Source organism: Kogia breviceps, chromosome 15, assembly GCF_026419965.1.
Source record: "Kogia breviceps isolate mKogBre1 chromosome 15, mKogBre1 haplotype 1, whole genome shotgun sequence".
NCBI lineage: Eukaryota > Metazoa > Chordata > Mammalia > Artiodactyla > Physeteridae > Kogia > Kogia breviceps.
This window is the reverse complement of record NC_081324.1, coordinates 58,878,754-58,902,591: the sequence shown is the minus strand read 5'-3', so window position 1 is coordinate 58,902,591 and position 23,838 is coordinate 58,878,754. Positions and strand designations below refer to the sequence as shown.

The window sequence follows — 23,838 nt, the reverse complement described above, 5'->3', positions numbered from 1 at the left end:
GAAACAAATTGAAATATGCTACAGTAATGGAAATCATCACGACCACAAAGTTTTAGGTAATACGGGTTTTGGGTTTTTGTTTTTGCTTCATATTCAAACCCTTTGTGCAAAATGCAAGTTCCTGCTCTATTTCCTGGAGTCCGGGACCTGGAGTTCCTTAGCACGGCTTCCCCAGGAGTGTGGAGACAGCCAGCATCCAAACAAAATATAAAATAATAAGGACTTCAGATCAAAAAAGACTGATGGGCCAGCTGGGCTGGGTGGTAAAGATGTCAAACTTTAAGGCACTAACAGGGGGCAAAGAGCCCTGGAGAGCCCCACCTACACACCCAAAGACGCCTGCAAAATTCACATGTCCCAACCTTTGCTTCTTACCCCAAATCACAAACATTATTCTGCACTGCAAGGCTGACAAACAAGTGGGCTCCAGAAAAGACGGCTTCCTCCTGCAATCTGGCTTTTGCTTCCTCTTTCTCCCAAGCCATAGAACAGGAAAGGAAATGTTTCAGCAAACTACCTCTTGGGGAGCAGCTCTCTCCCTCCTTCCCTCCCAAGCACAGTCCCCAGAGCATCACTTAATTTTGTCACGTTTGGAGAAAATGTGTTGTTTCCATGTGTGCACTTTTCCACATAGGCTGCAGATGAGATCCGAGATGTCTCTGAACATCGATATTCTTTCAAAGGAGACAGAGAAACAAGTCGTGTGCAGATTTGGGAGAGCACCCTCTTTTGCCCCCGTGGGTGACTGATTACCTGTTTGCCACTGAAATCCGTACAGAGCATTTCTCGTTGTAGAAACAGCAGCTGACATGATGCTGGTGTTTGGAGAGCCAAATATCAAGAAGAGAGTGAAGAAATGGACGGTCCCATCAGACAGAAGAGGTGGTCCTGCTTGTGTTTTCTTTCTCTTGGCATGAGTGTACACATTTTCTAAGCAGTGGGAAAATCCCACTAGAAGCCCTCTCCATGAGGTTTTAGATATTCTGCATAAAGTTGTGTCTGGGACTTTTCATACCATTTTCTGTAGCTGAATCCAGTCTGTATTGTCTTTCAATCCATTCTGAGTACAAGTCAAAACTGACTTTGCAAAGAGCTAACGTTCCCTCCTGCACGGTGCTCTAAAACTTGGATTTCTTCCTCTCATTTCTAAAACACAGTCTGAGTATCTTTGTCAGAGCTTTAGTATTTGGGGTCTGGCTGAAGTAAAATGAAATGGCATCACGCTGTCTAGAGTTCAGCATTTCACATTTTAGAAAAAGTCTTGAGAAGGAGGACGGCTGGAATAGACAGGCATCTACACCGGGTTGGCCATCAAAGGGACAGAGGCAGCCAGCAGTGGGAGGCCCGCCTTAGAAGAACACCAGGGATCCACACAATGATTGGCAGGGGCGAGGAGAGAGAAAAGCTTTCTTGCGGTGACCATTCCAGAACTTTCCATCGGTGCATAAAGGGACCAGAGAAGCTGATCTCTGACAACGGCATTGCTACATCAAACCCAGCTTCAAGAGACTGTTTAAAATGGGTCTCTGCTGCTCCTTGCTGCCCTGATTTCCATGCAGTGAGGTGGAAAATGGCTCCAGCCCAGCGCCTGGCCTGCAGGGCTGTACCAGAACGCACAATGGATGACTGGGGGCTTAGTAAGGCGAACTGTGCCCACGTGATCAACACCAGTGAAGCGCCAGGCGACAACAGTGACCCAGAGCAAGGGGTTCTATCAGTGCCACGGCTGCTGCAGGATGTCACCCGTTGCCTGTCCACGGAAGGGCAGGCAGATGAGCTGGGAGCTTTGGGAGGGCTAATGAGGACCAAACCTCGCTGCAGCTGTGCGAGGGATGTCTCTCCCCGGCCCGGGGCTGTCACGCCGAGGAAGGGCACAGAGGCTGCAGGCTGATGCCACAGGGAACTTACAGCTCCTGCACACATCTGAGGAGAGTCAAGTGAGGCAGGAACAAACAGCCCATGAACAGAAGGATGCTGACTAAGCGGAGAAGGCGTCCCCACCTCCTCAGTGGGGATCACAGAGAACAGTCGCTTCCTCAACAGGAGATAAGGACATTTTCACTTATGTGCTCAAGAAGAGGTTGCACAATTCTTGGCAAGCAACTCGATATTAAAGAAATAGTGGATTTGAATATCAATGGTTTTAAAAGGTAAAATTAGCTGACCCCCTAGAAAAGAATTGAGACGAAGGAGGAAGATGCCTACCTATTTAGAGAATTTGCTGGAAAAGATTTCAGAGGGTTATTGTTGTGTTTTTGTTTCCAGTAATAACAGCTCTATCAGAAGCAATGAAACTATGAATAGAAATAATAATATGTAGTAATCCCGTCACAAGGAGAGTTTTGAAAAGTTCATAGTCCCGTTTTTTCTGGTCCAATTTTAGATTTCCCTACAAAAGAGAAATAACAAGGAGTGTGGCAAAAACCCTTTTTCTCTCCTCTTTGAAAAACATTTACTCCATAATTATAATTTTTGATTCCATACTAATGAAGTGAGATGGATGCAGGGATATTTGAAATTCACAGCTAATTCGTAAATATTATCTCGCCAAGAATTTCAGCCTCTCCCCAAGCAGACCTCTCTATATAGAACACTGAACTAAGCTAACCTGTTTGGGGCTCGGATGCTTTAGCTTTGCTGTGCCTGATGTTGGGTGAACTGCCACAGAGGAGGATTCAGCAGAGTCCTGGTGATCTTGTTTCAGCTGGAGGCAGGCTCATTTAAGGACTATTCTGGGTGTCAGGAGACTTTGGTGGGCGTTACTAGAAGCTGATCCCTAGGTTCAGTCATAAGGACATCTGGGATGGTGGAGCTGTAACTAAGTCCGAAGAGGTTAGCAAAATTCTAATTCAATTCTAGTAAATACCTGTTTCCAAAGGAGGTTGTAATCATACAGTCCCCTTGCCCTGAATTAGTCCAGGACCAGGTAGCGGACAGCTAGGGACCACCCCTATAGCTCCTGGGCTGCCAAAATTGTTGGAGCTCCATCTGCAGCTCCTGTCACGGGGGTGGGGCCACCAAGAATCTGCATCTAATTCTGCTGAAGGGGGTGTGAGTATCAGAACTAACAAAACACAGGACTAGGAAAACCTAGCAGCAGGAAGCAGAACTGGTAGAACCAGGTCAAGAAGAGAGCCCTCACTTTACCTTTTGACACAGCAATTCCAATTCTAGAAATTGATCATAAGGAAGTAACAAGATATGCACCCATATCCTGGGAAATCTTTTTATATTGCCCCTTATCTGTAATAAAAAAAAGAAATTACTCTAAATAGGCAGCATTAGAAGATTTGTTAAGTAAGTAATGATACAGTCGTATGATGCATTACTTAGCAATGTGAAAATAATAATAAGATATTGTTAATTTAAGAAATCAGTTAACAAAACAGTATTATGATATAATCCCTTTTCATAAAATAGACATAGACACGGAGATTAAAAACTGGGGATATCTCTGGGTCATGACATTACCCTTGTTTTGTGTGTGCTTATTTTTCTGCATTTTCCAAATGCTGTACAGTGAACGTGTATTAGTAATTTAACTTAATTATTTTCTGGAGTACGGACTGGGTTCTCCCTAGAGCAGGACAGAGAAACCCGAGAGATTTGTGGAGTAGGAATATGGACAACGAGATACCCCTCCCCCAAAGGCTGGAGAAGTTCTACACGGGGGCTTTGTGAATCCTGAGAGTTGAATAAGCTCAGGCAGTTTGGCCTGAGGACAAACCCTGGTAGAAGCTTATTTCCAAACCCCACCTGCTAGCAGGTAAGAGGCCCCGGTCCTAAGCTCCCTGGCTCTGAGAGGAGGCCTGGTGGCTCCAGGGGATGGGAGGCTCCCCTGGTCACAGGGGTGTTATCAGACCTGGGCAGGGATGGATGAGGCCGTAGTGATTCTCCAGCTGGTGTGGAGAACTCGTAATTAGCAACAGCGGGGTTACATAGCAAGGAGCCCAGAGAGATAGAAGGAAGGAGAAATAACCTACCAGCCAAAGGCAAGAGTAATCCGCTCACCAGATCATCACCCCCTTAATAACCAAGGGATGATAGTACTTACATTAAATATGTTTTAGAAAGAAATGAATGCAATGAGTATGATAAAATACAATGATTTGTGAAGAGGGTAAACGTAATAGAATACAGTAGTTAATCCATCTTCAAGGAAAGGAAATCAACATTGATCAATCCGAGAGCTCTATTTTCATGAGAAAACCATTATTTCTTTCTCGAATTTAAGGATGAGGGTAGCAGTGCCTGTCACTTTCAATCCCTCAAAGACGCTCAGAGGAACACAAAACCTGGAAAACTCAGGTGCATTAAAAAAAATGCACCAGAAAATATCTGTTGCGTGTAACTGAAGTCATGTGATGTTTTTGTAATCACAAAGAATTATTATTAAAATGTGGGTACCCCAAGTTTTAAGTCTGCTCTATTCACAAGGCAGCTTGTTTCCTTACAAATAACTGGTGACAATTTCATAACACGGAGTTCGGAAACCTCATTAAACCACACGTATGGTGCAGCTGAAGCCCTCAGTGGTTTCTGAGGGCTTGTGAAAAAGTAATTAGGCAAACCACAGGCATCTGTAAATGTGCACATTTGCTCCAGACGGGCGGGTGGCATCTTGGGGTGCCCCAGAGCTTTCAAGGCAACGATTTGCTCTCAGTGTCAGCGACTCGAAAACACACCTAGGATGGTCTTTTTGCTCTTGCAGGAGAAAGTATTGCCAAATGGATGGATTAAAGAATGAAAGGTTGCCGGGTTTGGTAATGCCCCTGTGTGTGCCGTCAAACGCCTATGGGAGCTAGGACACATTTGGGGCTACGAAATGGGAGCATGTTTATAGTCACTGATGGGACCTTGCAGGATCTATCTATAGAATGGGCTATAGGTTCTAAGCAGAACATACACGTGACCCCCGTAGAGATAATTCTGAGTGCTCCTCCCTGGAGCAGCCTGTTGGCCATTCTGACGGCATCCGTAGTAAGCTCTTCAATGGATGTTCAATCTACTAGCTGGTGAAGCTAAGGTAGAGGAAGCTAAGGAGGAGGAAGATGAGATACCCGCACCCTGTCTGGAACATGGAAGAAAAGTTCCCAGGAAAGGGAACCACTGAAATGTGCTAACGTGGAAAAAACAGAGGCTTTGGAGTCTGACAGATCTGAGCTTGGGCTCTGGATAAACCATCAACCACCTTTGAGACCTATTTAGATGCTACTTAGTTGCATGCTATTTATTTACATGGTATTTACTATCTCTGAACCTCAGTTCTATCTTCTGTAAAATTAGGGTAATAATATTTTCCTTATGGCATTTCAGTGAGGATTAAATGATACGATATATGGCAAGATTATTTTGAGAAGTGTTAGTTGAAGTATACCCCCAAATTTTCTCTCTCTCTCTCTCTCTTTCTCACACACACACACACACACACACACACACACACACACACACTCCTTTTTACCTCGAAGCAAACGAGACCCCAGTGCCCGCCCGCCCCGTCCCCCCAGCGTCTTTGTCTGGGCATGCCCTTGGGGTAGCTGTATAGGTCAAGCTGTAGCTGGGTGGGTCTGGATGCAGAGGGCACAGGACAGCCCCCTGAATCTTCTGTGCCCTAAGAAAGGTGGATTGTTTGAAAATGTTTCCTGCCCCAGAAAGAGGATTTGTGGAGAGGGCAGAGGGTCGCAGAGATGATGTGCAGAAAAGTGGTGAGGGAACCTAGAGGGACATATCAGAGAGGGTTCCAAAGTGGGGGGATGCCTGTGGCCACTGCCACAGGGAAAGGTGAGCTGGGAGGGAAGTTCATGCCTGGGGGATGGAGAAAAGCTGTCATTGCCTAAGACTACATTTTCTGCCATGGGGCTGAATGGGGCTTGAAATGGAGCTTGAGTTCTAGAACAATGAAGCCTGTTCGAATGTCTTGCATACTTGAGTAAATGGCCAGAAGATGCAAACCTTCTCTGTATTCAAAGTGGGTGGTGCTCCGTAGAACCCCTGATAAAGCATGGCTGCCGTCACTGTGCAAACCGGATTACAATGAGGTACTGTGGCACCCGCCCAAGCAGCCTGATTGCTAGAAATTAGTCTCTGAAGACGTTCCGCAGGGATGTCAGGGGTCCTGGGAGCATGGATCAGGCACTACCCCTGCACGTGGCCTCCGTGGCCTCAAGGTCAGAGGTGTCCGCAGGAGCGCAGCTGCAAGCCCGCCCTCTTTCTTGCCTGCGTCTCTCTGCCACCAACGGGATTCATCCCCACAGCGCAAAACACACACACACACACACACACACACACACACACACACACACGCAGGTCTGAATTCCATAGTCACCAAGTCAAGCATGTGAGAGGGAGACTTGATTTCTCTATAAATGGAGTTCTTGAGCCCCATTTCCGCGGATGGCAGAAAACTTGCTATTGCCAAATGAATAGAAAGTATGCTCTAAGGATTCCTCGCTCTATTTTGTGTACATCCTTGGGGATGTTTTCCTCTCCCTTCTCAGCACCTCTCCCCATGCATAATCTAAGAATCACTGTGGCTTCAACAGCAGGGAGCGTTCATTTCTTCTTTATTTGGCTCAGTTCAATATTGCATCCATGGCCAATGTCACATCCATGTTTTCATTGAATTCTCCTGTGCTTGGTCTACTGTCGAGGGTCCCATGTTCTACTGTGTTTTGGTCTTCAGGTCGACCCATGTCTCTCCCTGTTATCTTAGCACTGCTCAGAATCACAAGGCCTCTTCAGGGGACCCCTGCCCACCAGTCCTTCCCTGTCCTTCTTATGGGCTTGGAAAGCTTTGGGATGGGCTTTCTGCATTAGCTTGTGACAAGCAACCTCCTCCCTAAAATCCGACTGGCTTGCAATAATAAAGGTTATCAGCTGCGGCTTTGACTGATGTCCTCGTATCATTGGGATCCAGGCACAAGGGTGCAAATATTTTGAGCAAATAACACAATCGACTTTACTCTCTTACTGCTGTGGAGTTGGGAGAGGCTTGGAGCAAAGAAGAGGTACATGTTCAGCTCCTCTCTGCTGAAAACCCCTGATCAGTTTCTATAAGCCACACCTTGTCTGCAGCCTGGTCCTTTACTTCAAGACCAGCAGCTTCGCAGTCTCTACTGCTGAGGTGCCCCCAACCTCAGGGGGGCTATTCTCTCTTCCCCTGGTGCTTAGCCCAGAGGGTCAGGGAGAAGGGACCTTCTTGAGGCACCCCTGCCACATGCGCTCTGGCCATGCTCTGCTCTAGAACCTTCCCTCCCATCAATTGCTTGATCTTTTTTATCTTTTGGGTAAAAGCAAAATGTCAAAATGTCACCCTACATTCTCTTCCACTTGTCCCAGCCTTGGAGGCTCATAAACCCTTCTCAGCATCCAAACAACCTGACTCTGGCAATAGAAATCCTCAGCCTTAGGCATCTCTGCTATCAGTGAAAAAACCGTATTCAAACATTCAGTTGACGTCTTTGTTCTTGGTGTGTCTGACACCCCGCAGCAGTGGGTGTCACTGCTGGAATGGATAGAGGGTGAATACCACAAAAGATGATGTGGGGGAAAAACAGTTCTTATCTTCTCAGAACTTGATCCTGCCATGCTTTCCATCAGACTTTACTGAAGTTTCAAAAACAGCAGAAGAGACTGACGCTGGGTAACTTACACCCACCCCACCTCCTCGGCCCTCAATCCCCCGGCCCGCCTCCACCACCTTGAGTGCCACGCGGCTGCACACCCATCACAGCGCCAAACTCACTCCTGGCCCCAGGGAGAAGAAGAGGCTCATCGTCGCCCTCTGGTCCTATGTTTACTTCCAACCACACTTTCTGCCCTGGGATAGGCGCCCTTCCGTGGTGAGTGACAGCAAGACCATCAAGTCCCTTAGGAGGAAACTCTTCACCCTCACTCCTTAGAGGTTCCTTCTGACCCTGTGCTTCCAACAACAGAATCACGCTAATCAGATAACAGGACAAGTGCCAAAGTCCGGGTTGTTAAGTCTTAAATAACAATTTAGGAGAGCTATCAATAGCTCAGTCCACTTTGCACGATGCTCAGACTAGCTAGTTCCTACTAAGTGTTTCTCCATCTGTGTTTCAATAAACCTCAGAATCCAGCCTCATTCAGGGTCCTTTTATTATTACTTAACTAGCCTCGTAGCCGTCTCTGGAACAAGTCTGCCTACTCTCACCCTATCACTTATCGTCCCTCACCTGCCATGCTTTACCCTGCCAAGTCTCATCTTTTAAAAAATTATATTGTAGGCGTGGTGCTGTCTTGACCAATTTCAGTGTACTGTATATGTCCTGACCTCTTTTTAAAAGCCCTAGTCCTGGGACTTCCCTTGTGGTGCAGTAGTTAAGAAACCGCCTGCCAATGCAGGGGACACAGGTTCAATCCCTGGTCCAGGAAGATCCCACATGCCATGGAGCAACTAAGCCCGTGCGCCACAACTACTGAGCCTGTGCTCTAGAGCCTGTGAGTCACAACTACTGAGCCCATGTGCTGCAACTACTGAAGCCCATGCGCCTAGAGCCCGGGCTCCACAACAAGAGAAGCCACCGCAATGAGAAGCCCACACACTGCAACGAAGAGTAGCCCCCAATTGTTGCAACTAGAGAAAGCCCGTGTGCAGCAACGAAGACCCAACGCAGCCAAAAATTATTAGTAAATAAATTAAAATAAAATAAAAGCCCTAGTCCTATGAATCCTGCACTTTTGTAAAGGCTGTAAACCCTTCTTCATAAAACCCTAGAAGAGAACTCTTTGTTTCCCTCTGTCCTGATAAAAAAGAAGCAACTAAGAAATAATTAGTGGAAAATTAGCCAAGTAAGTGACCTCTGGAGCTAAGCATAATTTTTCTGTCCTCGTGGGCCCACAAGAGCAATTGAATAAGAATTATTCCAATTATCATTGTGAAGATGCCGCAGCCCTAGGATGAGGGACCAACATCTGATGCCCGGATGGGCTGCTGTTGCCCTGCATCACTGAATCCCAGAAGCTAACAAGGGATGTGATTTCTTCTGCCTCCCTCCCACGCGTTTCGTGGGGAAGAACCAATTACCTTCGTGATGGGGTGACTGTCCCTGGCGGTTCCATAACAAGCAGTGAGGTGATAGTAGCCAAGACCCACCACTACCAGTTCATCTTCCTTTACACCCATTTTTCAGAGTCATGTGGGCTTTCTGCTTTTAAGCAAGAGCAAGACGTAACTCATTTATAATTCTTTACAGATTCAAGTCAGGGTATTTTTATTCTACTCAAATAGCATCCTTGTTGGGCTGCAAATCCAATGAAGGGTTTGGAAATTGACAAGAAAAATAATAGTCAGTTATTGTTAGCTCATTTTATTTCTTCTTAGAGTGGCTTCTTTTTGGAACACAGAACAACTGGTTTTGAATATGCCTGCTCTACCGGACCGTACAAAAGGAAATTAATGTCATGTATGACAGCCAATCCCTGGGCCATTTCAGTTTTTAATATTCCACAAGCATCATCATTTTTCAAGATTCTATTCATAAAGGAGATTTCAGAGTGCTGATGCCCATGTAATTCTTATAGACTAATGGATACTTTTCAATTTAATAACACCTTACACGTAAACTGGTGTGGGTCGTCTTTAATGGCTGTCACTCAGCAGTCTGTTCCTCTAACTTTGCCGGGAAGCAGGCGGAGGTATCCTTCATGTTACGCAGCTGAGCCATGCAAGCCTGAGTCGCAGACAGTTTCAGGGCTTATGTGTCTGATGAAGGGCCAGACCCCCACTAGAACTTCGAATTAGTCCAATTACCTTATCGTGCATCTGGAAGGAGCACTGGATTTGGCAACAGAAGACTCAGCTTTAAACCTGAACTTGCTGCGTATTTACATTTGTGGCCGCTATTTCACTGGGTGTTTGTGTAGCTAAGTGAGTGCGTGAAGGTAAAAATATCACACGAATGTGGGCTCCTGTTCCCCTTGTGAATCTAGACAGTCTGCCCACATTGAGGGCATAAGAGGGCCTCCTTCCACTTGGAAGATGATTTCATATAGTCCCACTGGGATGTGTCCATCCTGGTGGTTCTCACCTGGGGAGGGGCAATGTCTGGAGACGCTTCTGGTTGCCACAGATGGAGGGAAGGGGCTCCTGGCATCTAGTGAGTAGAGACCAGGAATGCTGCTAAACATCCTACAATGCACAGGACAGCCCTCAACAAAGACTCTTCCAGCCCCAAATGTGAGTGTCGAGGTTGAGAACTTCTGCTCTAGAGTAGGGCTTCTTTGTCTTTTTAAAATTTATTTTATTGAAGTATAGTTGATTTACAAGGTTGTGTCCATTTCTGCTGTATAGCAAAGTGATTCAGTTATATAGATAGATAGATGGCTAGATAGAGATATATAGATCTTTTTCATATTCGTTTCCATTATGGTTTATCACAAGCTATTGAATATAGTTCCCTGTGCTATACAGTAGGACCTTGTTGTTTATCCATTTTATATTTAATAGTTTGCATCTGCTAATCCCAAACTCTCAATCCTTCCCTCCCCCACTCCCTCCCCCTTGGCAACCACAAGTCTGTTCTCTATGGCTATGAGTCTGTTTCTGTCTCGTAGATAAGTTCATTTGTATAATATTTTAGATTCCACATATAAGTGATATCATATGGCATTTGTGTTTTAGAGTAGAGCTTCTTAATCTGAGAACCATGGACTCAGAGACGGGCTGTGAGGATCCAGGAACCCACCTAAACATTATAAGGGCTACTTGAGGCCAGTGTGCACTTTTCTGTGGCAATTGTCCATGACCATCGATAGAAGCTCTGAGAGGTCTATAGTTTCAGATCAGCTATAGCTGATCTGTGTCTTCATACTCTAGCTGTGTCTTAATACCCAGTGAAACTGCTCCTTACACAAAGTTTTATGTCTTCAACTACTTTGGGGAGATTTAAGCTGGACCAAGTAATGAGTGAGACAAAGAAAGATGCCCTGGAAGATCCAGTAGATGATGGGGCCGCCATGGCTGGGCAGGAGGGTGTGGGGGGTGTTGGGAGGAGAAATCATCCCCACTGTTGATTTCTTTGCACTTTGTCCAGGGAGAGTCAGAATGAGACTTGGAAGTGTCTCTGAGTGACCTGCTCATCAGATGAGGAGATAAACTTTTTTTTAGGGCAACCAGCTACTATCCAATACATTTTCTTCTGTGTGCTCAACAGCAGCCTGAGAAGTTTACTTATGTCGCCTCATTTGAGATCATTCTACTCCCATGGTATAGTTTGTTTGCCCCAGATCCAGGTCTGACTCTCTTCCTAGAAGCAATTGGGAGCCCTGGGGAATCTAAACCTTCATACATCCTAGTTAAAGGACCAAAAGGCAGATGTTGTCATAGTGTGAAAAATTCAATACTTTGCTAAAACCTCATAAATTATACCCACTGATGGGAGCCTGATGAAATTATGAATCCTCTCCTCAGAAAACTGCTCATGGACCGCCAACAACTAATGCTGTCTTTTCAAGATGGCAAGTGTCATGTTCTCTCTGGGACACAAACAATGACATCTTGATGAGAGCACACCCATGCTTCTTTGCCCCTGTATCCTGTAATATTTATTTCATAAGATCTTGAATTCACTTTAGCCCTTCTCCAGCTTAACTTTCTAAATTGCCCTCTTAGATTTTTTGGCCATTGGGGGAAATAAGATAGAGGAGAATAGTTCAGGCCAACTTTCAGACAGAATACTTTATTTTAATGGCTATGGGCTGCTCAATTGGAATACATTTTTCTTCTCTAATCTCTATGCATTGAACATGTCCAAAATACAAATAGTTATTGCGAACGTTATTGCCCAGTTCATATTGCTTCCAGCAGGGCATGAATTCTGTGGGTGAAAATAGCCTATTCCTCTCTCTATATATCTTGACTGTTGCTCAAAAAAGCCCTGAAGGTAGATTATAATCCTTACCTTCCATTTTATTCTGGATTATTATGCTCATCTCCAGAACACAAATGAAGTTTATTGCATATGAGACAGTTATAAAACATTTTTAAAAAGACAATATTAATGTGAAGGTAATCCTTTAAGGAAAAAATTTTTAAAGCTAGCCAGACCTTCATATGGAAAATGGGTAAAATCGAGAAACTCACCTGTGGCTCCCACGGTCCAATCCTATCATAGCTGAAAGTAATCATATTGTTTTATAGCCAATCTGCTTCCCGTCTGGTCTCAGCCCAGCTCCTAATTCAAGTGCCTGTGCGACAAAAGCCATTGGCAGCCTCCATTGGCTTAGGAGGGAGCAGTCGTGGAAGCTGAGGTGCTCGCCCTTCAGGGTAGGTGTGGGCTCATTGGTTGTAACAGACTGTAGCTCTGGCCCATAGTTCCTTGTAAGCATGAACTGAAGAAACTGTTTCTCTAGGGATTTCCATACAACATCTATCTTCGGAGCTAAACTCATTCAAAGGCACTGAAAGAAAAGCAACCCATCATCCCCTCGTGCAAGTAGGTAATGCAGGTGAAAGTCAGGGCTCCCCAGGTATGGAGAATACAGCCATATCCTGAAATCTATCGTTAGCCTTTTACAGGCTCACGACATCAGATTGAGCAATTCTGGCAGACTCCGACACAGCCGGTTAAAGGAACAGACAGACAAGAACCGCACATCTGAAAGGAAATTATTTCCCAAGCGTCAGAACATGCTAGAAGCAGGGAAACCAGTCTGGTCATGAAATATTTGGGGTAAGGTTGGTTATGTTTTAGTATAAAGTAAGCGTGAAGCACTGACTCTTTGAGATTGTGAGATGTGATGAAGAGAACAGACTCTGCAAAGACAGCACCAGGGTTCAAACGCTGAGCCTGTCACCTCTGTATGTGTGATGGAGGGCAAGTCACTTAACTCCCTGTGACAGGTTTTCTCATCTGCCAGCTGGGGTATGAGCGCTATCTGTGTTATTTGGGTTGTTGAAATTTAAGTGACATATTATATGTACTATGAGATCCTATGGATAGTGCTTGAAACAATCCCTTATTCAACAAATACTTACTTAGTGTCTAGGGGCCAGGGCTTAGCATTATGGGAAACAACAGTGGACCAGAGACAGAAGTCACTCACACACACACACACACACACATCTCAAAAGCTCATGGACTTCACATTTTATAGCCAATACTCAATAAATGTTCTCATTATATAGCAAACACTCAAATAGTTCTATGAAAAATCTCATTGACTTTTTTCATCACGAATGTCACAAGCATTCCAGGAAGCCTAAATCCTGTCTCTCCAGGCACATTGCACAGAGGATGTGACCACCTTGGGAGAATGTTCCTAGTTTTCTAATGAACCCTTTCTCTTCCTTGACAGTTTAAATACAGCTCAAACTATGGCATCACCAGTGGCTAATGAACCAGAGACTGGGGACCACACACAAGAACCTCCCAGCCCACAAGGCCCCTCTCAGGACAGAGGGCCTGCCAGCATGGAGACCTGCCCCGATCACTGTAATTGCAGCAGGTACAAGTTTTTGGCTTCAATGTGACACTTGAGCCCGCCTGTCTTGATAGCTACAGCCCCTCTTGACCTTCAGTGGGACTTTGTCCCCAGTTAGTATATGGGAGCTGTGAATGAAGGCATTGTTGGGGCCTCTGCTTCTTGGACTTGGAGTAGCTGGAGGGTGAGGGTTCAGCCGCTGTCTGTCTCCAACCAGTCACAGAGGTGACACCTGACACCTGAGACACTGCCGTCCCCTGTCCCAGGGGTAATGGGCCAACCAAAGTTGTTGACCCTTCCTCCAGTACATTCCAATTTCCTCCCGTTAATCTCCTTCACGTTTAAGTTTGCATGCACAGCTATGCAAATTAGCAGAGTTTTATATGCTCAGGATTTGAAAGAAATTGAGCTGATCTAAAATGAACTAATGGACAAGTAAGGATTTAACTAAAAATTTAGAACACACTCCACAGCCTGCCACCAGGGAAAGAAAGGTTTAAAAAAAGAGAAAATGTTTCATATATATATATATATATATATATATATATATGAAATATTATAAATATATAATGGTTAAAATCTTTGATAGTTTTTAAGCTACCTGTGAGGTATAGCAATATTACATTATGGTATATATTACATTATATCTATATAGACATATACATTATACATATACCTATATATACACATATAACCATGTCTGTATAAATTATTGAAACGATATACAACTTTGCTATATAAGCACAATCTACACTAATATGTATCATTTAAAATAAAATCTAGGGCTTCCCTGGTGGCGCAGTGGTTGGGAGTCTGCCTGCCGATGCAGGGGACAGGGGTTCGTGCCCTGGTCTGGGAGGATCCCACATGCCGCGGAGCGGCTGGGCCCGTGAGCCATGGCCGATGAGCTTGCGTTTCCAGAGCCTGTGCTCCGCAACGGGAGAGGCCACAACAGTGAGAAGCCCGCATACTGAAAAAAATAAATAAATAAAATAAAATAAAATCTATATGGTTAGCTTTTTAAAAAATTAATTAATTTTTGTCTGCTTTGGGTCTTCGTTGCTGCATGTGGGCTTTCTCTAGTTGCAGCCAGCGGGTGCTACTCATCGTTGCGGTGTGCGGGCTTCTCATCGCGGTGGCTTCTCTTGTTGCTGAGCACAGGCTCTAGGCGCACAGGCTTCAGTAGTTGTGGCTCAAGGGCTCTAGAGCGCAGGCTCAGTAGTTGTGGTGCATGGGCTTAGTTGCTCCGCGGCATGGCAGATCTTCCCGGACCAGGGGTCAAACCCGTGTCCCCTGCATCAGCAGGTAGATTCTTAACCACTGCACCACCAGGGAAGACCATATATGGTTAGCTTTTGAAGATGATATATCCATGATAAGTTTTAAATGAGATAATGAATAAACAAAATTATAGAGCTGAGGTGCAAATCAAATAACTATCAGCTTGGTTCAAGTTCAGAAATTATTTTCATGTTCCACAATTACGTTAGAAAAGATTAAAGTTTACTTGCTGTTTGAAATGTGTTTTCTCATTGTTTTCAGTTTGCTGAATTGAGTTAAATGTTTTAAAAATTTATTACATTTTCAGTTGGTTTAGATGGCGACTAAAAAATGCACATGACTTCTTTTGGTTCCATAAAAGTTGCTGCCAAAAACCCATGAATTTCATTATAATTTAAAGATTCTACTTTCTTCCATTAAATATTCTACAATAATAAGTAGTAAAATGGACTTATTTGAGTTTTTATTTGTGGTATCAGAGGGTAATTGCAAAGAAGGGAAAAGGTGATATAATCCACAAACTGGATCAGAAACCCCAAAATAATTGAGTTTAACATTTGCAAGATTCATGTATCCACCGTGTAAGAATTAGAAGAAAAATGTAGAATTATCTCTGAAAAAGCAGAAAAGTGATTTTGAAGTTTGACTTGCCCCTTCCCTGAATATTTTTCTTATTAAAAGAAAGTAGATGTTATAACTTTTGTCATAACTCAACTTGAAATAGTATTACGGTTGCCTCTATCAGTAATCTGGAATATTCTGAAAGACCTCAAGTATTTTTCTGTTTTTCTTCTAATTGCTAAAATCAGTATTAGAAAATTATAATTTTGTTTTAATTAGTTTCAAAAGCCTCTTTAAATGAAAGTGACCCAGAACTTAAGTTAAAATACCACAGTCTTTAAAAAGTAAACCTAATACCTCCTCCAGGAAAACCGTATTTTTCAACATGATACAGAGACCTTGATGTTGTTTACTTTTTATGCATTTTCCTCTTAATTCTCAAAGTAAGATCACAGTGACAGAATCATTAAAATAAAGGTTAGAAAGAGCTGAAAGAGACAATTGAACTAATGCTTGTGCCAGACCACCCAGGTGATAGGATAATGTCCGCAAGAGATACAGAGGAACTGTAAAGTATTTCTTTTCCAAGTTTTTCGTTCTCTGTTTTTATTCCAGCTGATTAAAACAACTCACAGTCAGTGGTGTTTTAAAGACCTCGTTTATGATTGAACACGGATTTGTAGACCCGGAAGAGTCTTTAGAGATCATTCAGTCCTGCCTTCTCACTTTACTGGAGAAGTGAGAGAGATTGGGAGGAATCACTTTCCTGAAACCACACAGGTGGAAACCACTGGGCTTAGCCCAGCGCTCTGCTGGCTAAGACATGTGCTAAGACTTCTATCAAATTTGCATTGTCCCAGGTTCTGGAGAAAAAGAGAGGGCGTATCTGGTCTCCCCACTATGCCTCTTTTCTCAACCGCTCAGGACTAAGCTTAACTCCAGCCCTATCTGCCCCTCCCTGGCATTAGGCAAATGAAGGAGAGCATACTAACCTTTCGTGGATAGTACTTGTGCATGGCATAGACCCTGGACGATCTTTCAAAATAACCCCGAAAGTTCTTTACACCCCTGTGGCCCTCTTTCACTCCTCACCAGAAGTGGAAACACACATTTGTGGCTTAAAAAAAATTGTGGGAAACAGGTGAATGGCTGGCTGTGTCTGTGGGCTGTAAAGGGACCGAGGAATCTCCCGAGGGTGACGTAACTGTCAAACTCAGGGCATGGGGCACTTTCCATGGATTCGGTTTTTGAACATAATTTCTCCATCAAGTAGAGTTTAAGAAAACTACTGAAATTCCTGTCGTAGGCATCCTATGATAAAAGCTTCTAAATGGTTATTTCTCTTGTTATCGAACAAATAAAATAGGCTCTATTATTGTTTGATGTAGGTTTAACAAGATTGTCAGAAGGCAATTTTAAGAAAACAGCATTGCCTCTTTATACGATATGGGAAATGAAAGATTTCTGATTATCAGCATGTCCTAACATATAAGGCTGTGTCATTCAGTTCAGGATTCGTCCCTTTCCTACACAGGAAAGGACTGAAAACCGATCTTCATGGTTGTGAGAAGGAAGAAGCCCTATCTTTTTACTTCTTCACTGACTGGAATGTCCACCTTAGCCCACAGGCAAAAAAAGAAATACCTTTTAAAAGCTTACTACTTTACTTATTTTCCGTTTGACCTGATATCTAAAAATATATAGCCGTGCCCTGGTCTCCCTTTGTCTATCACGGTAGGTAATGAACCCACTGTCTGGTCAACTATCTTAAATCCACCCGTTCACTTCTACATTTCAGCTCGCCATTTCCCATTGCCTCTGCCAGAGTCTCTGGGGAGAGCGTCTAAATGCAGTGCCCTATTTTCGTGCAACCTAATGCTCTTAAACTTGAGCCTATCTCTTGGATCTTGGATGAGGTCTGGTGTGAAAGGCACAGAGTCAAGGCCGCTGAAAAGGCCTCAATACTTCTCCTGTAAGGCCATGGAGAGTATGTGATACAAAATGGGAGAATTACAGGTTTCCTACCTTAAATGGGTGGAACTTCGCACAGCTGAGAGCAAGTAAGACCAGTTAGGCCCTTTGCCAATGCGGTTGGGTCTCCACATAACAGAGCAGAACACCCTCTGGGGAAGATGCTGTCCCCTTGCGGAAGCAGGACCCAGAGGGCAAGAAATAGGGTGTTGCCCACCCACACTTGGGGACGGGAGGACCCGCCCCTGGCTTCCTCATCTCTGCCACTGGCCAGTCCCGGACACCTTTCCTTCTCCCCTTGCTTGCTCCTTTGCTTTTCCTGTAGAAGCTCTCCTGTTTATAAGTGTGGCTCAGGAGAATCCAGGACCATAAGCAATTTAGTGACCAGAAATTAGGTAAACAAGCTAGATTTTTCTCTCTCTGAAGCCCTTTCCCTAGTGTTATCAATGATTCTTTGTGTAGTGGTTTATTTTTCCCTTTGATCTGGTGTATTTTCATAAAAGGCTGCCATGTTTTATGCAATTTTTTTCTCTACCGATATATATTTCATCTATGGACATAAAGAATGGAAAGAAGGAGGGATGTGCCTGAGGGTGGAATGGAGATCAAAAAGGGGATAAACATACAAATCATGGCAAATGTCATAAGCCAGCATTCTTGTTTTACGCTGGTGTGTCGGAGAGGAGGAATGGTGCCAGCCAAGGGAAGGACGTGGGCTTTGAAGCCAGACTTCCCTGGAAAGCAATCAGACCCTGCTACCTACCTATTGGGTGACCTTGAGCACACACATTAGCTTTATTCAAGAATATTTTGGGGGGGTTTTCCTGGTGGCGCAGTGGTTGAGGGTCTGCCTGCCGATGCAGGGGATGCGGGTTCGTGCCCTGGTCCGGGAGGATCCCACATGCCGTGGAGCGGCTGGGCCCGTGAGCCACGGCCGCTGAGCCTGTGCGTCTGGAGCCTGTGCTCCGCAACGGGAGAGACCACGGCAGTGAGAGGCCCGCGTACCGCAAAAAAAAAAAAAAAAAAAAAAAGAATATTTTTGGAGAATGAATAAATATTCAAGAATATCCTCAATCAAGAATATTTTGGGAGAATGAATCAATAAAATTTTCAAAATTGAAATTCACAAAATTAAAAATCACTTTGATTTGTAATTCAGTGTAAGTTCTAAGTTCTCTCATGGAGTTTATTTTAATAATTTAAATATACTTTAAATAAATACTTAAATATCTAGCTTAGTTTATTTTAGAGATAAGAAAATTACTGAGGATGTCAATTCTGGCCAAGATGCAGTGGTCCTGTTGTCTTCTACTCCCACCAGCCTTGCCCTTAACTACAAATCCATGGACATAACACAGTAAGTGAGCACAGGAAGATTCTGGAAGGTGGAAGGCAGCCTGGGGAACTTGCACCTTTCTCTAAAATCTGCCCAATCGGAGGTTAATTTCTGCTTTCTTTCGATTAATGTTGACATGATACGTCTCTTCCCATTTTTTTCTTTCAACCTACCTACACACAATTATATCTGATGTTTATTTTAGACAGTATATACCTGGGTCATTAAAAAAATTCAGTCTGCCCACCTCTGTCTTTTAATTGGTGTTTTAAGATGAACTGAATTTACCCTTAATTTAATTGTTTGTATGTTAAGGCTTAATTCTACCACTTTACTGTTTGTCCTCTTTTCCTTTATTGCACTTTTTCTGCCTTCCTGGGCTTTATTTGCACATTTTTTAGAATTCTGTTCTGATTTGTATAACATTTTGTTTTGTTTTGTTTTGTTTTTAGGCCATGCCGTGCAGCTTGCAGGATCTTAGTTCCCCGACCAGGGATCGAACCCGGACCCTGGCAGTGAAAGCACCCAGCCCTAACCACTGGACTGCCAGGGAATTCCCTGTATAAAGTTTCTGAGTGTAGCTTTTGTACAGATACTGAGTGGTTGGTCTAGGTATTACATTATACACAAGTAACGTATCACTGTCCACTAATCTCAGCGTTTTAAAGTTTGAGTAAAGGGAACATATCTTTCACTCATTTAGTCCATTTGCCTTCCCCCTTCATAGTACAGTTGACTTTAATATTTCCTCTACATGTATTGAGAACAACATCAGATAATGTTATAGTCTTTGCTTCACTCATCCAACATATGCTATAAAATTCAAGGGAAGAAGGAGAGTCTATAGTATTTGCCGGAATTTGTATGTCTTCTCATGCATTGCTGGTGGGGATGTAAAATGGCACTGCCGCTCGGAAAAATATTTTGGCAATTTCTTTAAACGCTCAACACAGTTACCATATGATCCAGAAATCACACTTCTGAGAATTTATCCCAGAGAAGTTGAAAATTACGTCCACACACAAAAAGTGTGTACACGAATGTTCACAGTATCTTTATTTGTAACAAGGACTACAGAGTTGGAAACGTCCTACAATGCATAAATGGCAAAAAAATTAAAAGTTGTGGTACAGCCACACCGTGGAATCCAACTCAGCATAGGGAATTATGCTGAGTGAATTAAAGCCAATATCAAAACCTTACATGCTATATGATTGCATTTATGTAACATTCTTGAAATGATTGCCGAAATACAGAGATGGAAATAGAAAACTGACTTAGTGGTTACCAGGGGGTTAGGACAAGGTTGGGGGTGTTGACCATAAAAGAATACTACAAAGGATCTTTCTGGTGATTAGAGCTGTCCTGTGTCTTGTTTTTTGTGGTGGTTGCACAAATCTACACATGTGATTAAATCACATAGAACTTTGCACACACACGCATGCAGACACACGCACACACAAGTGCATGCAAAATTGGAGAAATCTGACAGGGGTACAATAACATTGTACCAATGTTAATTTCCTGGTTTTGTTATTGCACTACAATTATGCTACTATTGATGTTACCACAGGAGGAATGGGGTTAGGGGTACATAGGACCTCTCTGTACTCTTTTTGCAACTTCCTGTGAATCTAGAATTATTTCAAAACTAAAAGTTAAAGAAATACAGAGGGGACTTCCCTGGTGGTCCAGTGGATAAGACACCATGCTCCCAATGCAGAGGGCCTGGGTTCGATCCCTGGTCAGGGAACTAGATCCCACATGCATGCCACAACTAAAGATCCCGCCTGCTGGAACTAAGACCAGGCACGGCCATAAATAAATATTAAAAAAAAAAAAAAGAATTAAAAAAAAAAAAAGAAAGAGGGCTTCCCTGGTGGCGCAGTGGTTGAGAATCCGCCTGCCGATGCAGGAGACACGGGTTCGTGCCCCGGTCCGGGAAGATCCCACAGGCCGCAGAGCGGCTGGGCCCGTGAGCCATGGCCTCTGAGCCTGCGCGTCCGGAGCCTGTGCTCCACAACAGGAGAGGCCACAACAGTGAGAGGCCCACGTACAGGGGAAAAAAAAAAAAAAAAGAAAGAAATACAGAGATACAAACAGAATGTTTAAAAAATTATCTTACTCTCCAACACTCTCAGTATGGTTTATTTTTATTTTGTTCATCTTTTTCTTTTTATGTGTAAATATGCAGGTATTTGCAAAAAGGGCTTATAATGTTCACACTTCTTTCGTACAATTTTTTAAATTTAACAATATGTCATGCATAGGTTTCCATGTTTACATTTTTTCCCTATAATATCCTTAAATGTATTTTGGTGTTAAATGGATGAAAACAACCCAAACTCCTGTAAGTAGCAAAATACTTCTTTCTTAAACCTTGGTATTACAGGGAGATTCATGCGGAGCCGATCTTTTCAGAGCAGGAAGCGGGAGACATAATGAGAAATATTTGAAATTTTATTGAAGTATAGTTGATCTAGAATGTTTCGTTAATTTCTGCTGTACGGCAAAGTGACTCCATTATAGATACATATCTACTTTTTCATATTCTTTTCCATGATGGTTTATCACAGGATATTGAATAGAGTTCCCTGTGCTAGACAGTAGGACCTTGTTTGTCCATCCTATACATACTAGTTGGCATCTGCTAATCCCAAACTTTATGTAGTCTCCCCAGTTGGTTCCTATAATGGTCCCTAACACATCTCTAGCAGGCCTTAGTGCTCTGGGAGGGCAGGTGGAAAATGATGTCATTTCACAAAACAAAGACAAAAATGCCGTATCAAATATATCCGATGCTAGATTTTTAATTGTACTCACCCCCTCCCTACCCTTTACCGCAGGTGGTAGTCACCTGGGCCTCAAATTTAACTTTATAAGGAAACAAGAAACAAATGTTTGAGATGTAGTCGCTGCGGTGACAGAGTCAGAGGAATATACTGGCTGAATTTTCCTTGTCTTCCAGAACTTTTCATATAAAATTCCTCCTTTCCTAAGTTGTGTGGCCGTGGATCCAGACCGTCCATCCTGACAGCTAAGTTTCATACACGTCTGCGTCTATGGGAATTAGTTACTGGCATAACACTCTTAGCAATACTGAGTTTTTCCTACTGAAATTGAAAATATGTCAAGACCCCCCAAATCTCCCAGGCAGTAATTAACCTGAGCACACCCCTATATGGTTTTTGCTAGTCTAGATAATTTGTAAATATGGCACAATTGCTTTAAAAGTTTTAGCATTTAATAAAATAGTCAACGATGATATATAGATCTAGCTACATAAAATGCCTCTTACCAAAGCACGTACTAAAATTATATTTAGACTGCTGCTTCCTAAGAAAACAATTAATGCACCGTATCAAGTAGCACATATTTCTGCTATAACTGAATGAGAAGGCAATGTTCTCTCAGCGAGACACGCCTTTGGCAATTCATTCCATTTGCAGGCGTCTCAGGTGCCAAAGTTGCTGCTAATCGGGTTTTCTATCTCCACTGACAGTCCTGGTGGAGTGCCATGCTTTTACTTCCTTGTGCTATTTAATGTCACGATTCAGAACTTTAGGAAAAGTGGGATTGTCTCTACCTGGTGCACAACGTAAAAGGACAGCCAGATTTTTGATGACCCCCCCCCTCTGTTTTCTGGGAAAAACAGTTACTGATACAAACTGTAAAAATTGCTCCCAGAAGATTCTAAAAATTAGGCAAATTTTAGAGTGTCATCACTTCAAGGATCACCTTTCCTCCATGAACTTATCAGAGCCCACAAGCACCCATCTCATGCCATTCACTGTGCAAAGCTCAATTACCTTGCCGCCTAGACTAAAATGCAGTTCCCGGGGGCTTGGGAGGTCCCAGAATTCCAAGATGGATGTAAAGGCATTTCAACCGCATTAATATTTCCTGTGAATTTCCATTCATCGTGTTCCATTTCAAGGACTATCAAGAATGCTTTCTGAAAAGTAACCCAATGAAGTGATTAAGCAAACTGAAGCTTTAAGAGGACACATTTCTTCAAGATCTTGATTAGTGAAAGCAAGTGAAGTAGGACAAGGGACTGAAGGAAGAGAGTAAGGGCCATGCGCTGGGCTCTGCTGGACTTCCCATGGACCTTGCAGCTTCTCATGTGGAAAGTATGCATTTTTCTGTGCAGATACAGGGAAAAGGCATTGCACCCTTCAGTATGGAGTCGAAGTTTACTCGTGTCGTGTTTGAAATTTACCTGTTTCTTAATGCAGTGGGACCTTCCTTTCCCCATAAGGCAGGCAGATAATGGAGCAATTTTTCATTTGTGAGATCAGGGTTCTTCGTGTACAGTTTGATGCATAAGCAAGACATTGACAAAGGGAAAGAGGGTCTGTGTGTTCTTAGTGACCTCAAGAAGTCGATGCTGATGATGTGCTGGGTAATTCGGACTCGGCTGAGACCCGAGGCTGAGATTATACTTGGTCTCGGCTGAGACCTCGAGGCTGGGATTTGCGTCTTGAGTTCTGGTTACATCGTATGTATTTGATTCCCATCCTTGTCTCCTTTTTCTGAGCTGCCCATGATCTACAACAGATGGTTATCAATTTAAGACCAGCACATCGTGTATTCTGAGTGGCTCACAGTGACTGCAACACAAAACACATACTTATTAGTGACATAAATCAAGGGTTTCTGTGCCTGAATCAAGATTCATCTGTAATCTAGACCTGGAAAAGGAGAGCTGGGAAGCAGTGCTGGCTATCCCTGTGGTAAACACTAATAACTCCCTCCCCTGAACCCTGGCCGTACAGAGTGGATTCTGTTTCCATAAGGAAGAAAGAGCAAACAGGAAAGTCGGCCCAGGGTTTAAATCAGTTAGGGCCTCCGAGGACCCCAGATGCGGGAGCTTTCTTAAGTATACATTTTCATGATGGAGAAGGAGGCCTGGAAAAAAAAAAAAAAAAAGAGTTGTGACCAGCATAAAAGATAACACAGGGGCCTTCTGTACAAATAAAAACCTTCTGCCTGCCAGATCTTTTCTGATGATGGAACTAACTACGATTTTTCTCTCCGAGAGCCAGGCATGACCCAGGCCAGAAATTTTGACAATGGCTGTCTCCTCAGCAGCAAATGGATGAATTCAAGGTTACATGACTTTCAGGACCCGAGTGAGTCGACTTGAATTTGAATGTCAAGCGTTCTCCCAATGGAGGTGAATAAATGCTCACAGGGCATCTGAAAAGCTTGTAGGTTCTGGAAGCTGGTGGGGAGTTCAC

General features: G+C 43.5%; 1 long non-coding RNA gene across 1 annotated transcript in view; it reads left to right on the top strand.

Annotated features, from left to right (window-relative positions):
* Nucleotides 1–20,425, top strand: part of LOC136792730 (uncharacterized) — a 49,326-nt gene extending 28,901 nt beyond the window's left edge. The window contains exons 3-4 of the long non-coding RNA XR_010836998.1: nucleotides 13,321–13,470; nucleotides 19,048–20,425. This is a non-coding gene — a long non-coding RNA (uncharacterized lncRNA). The remainder of the gene's footprint in view (nucleotides 1–13,320; nucleotides 13,471–19,047) is intronic.
* Nucleotides 20,426–23,838: the final 3,413 nt, after the last annotated feature.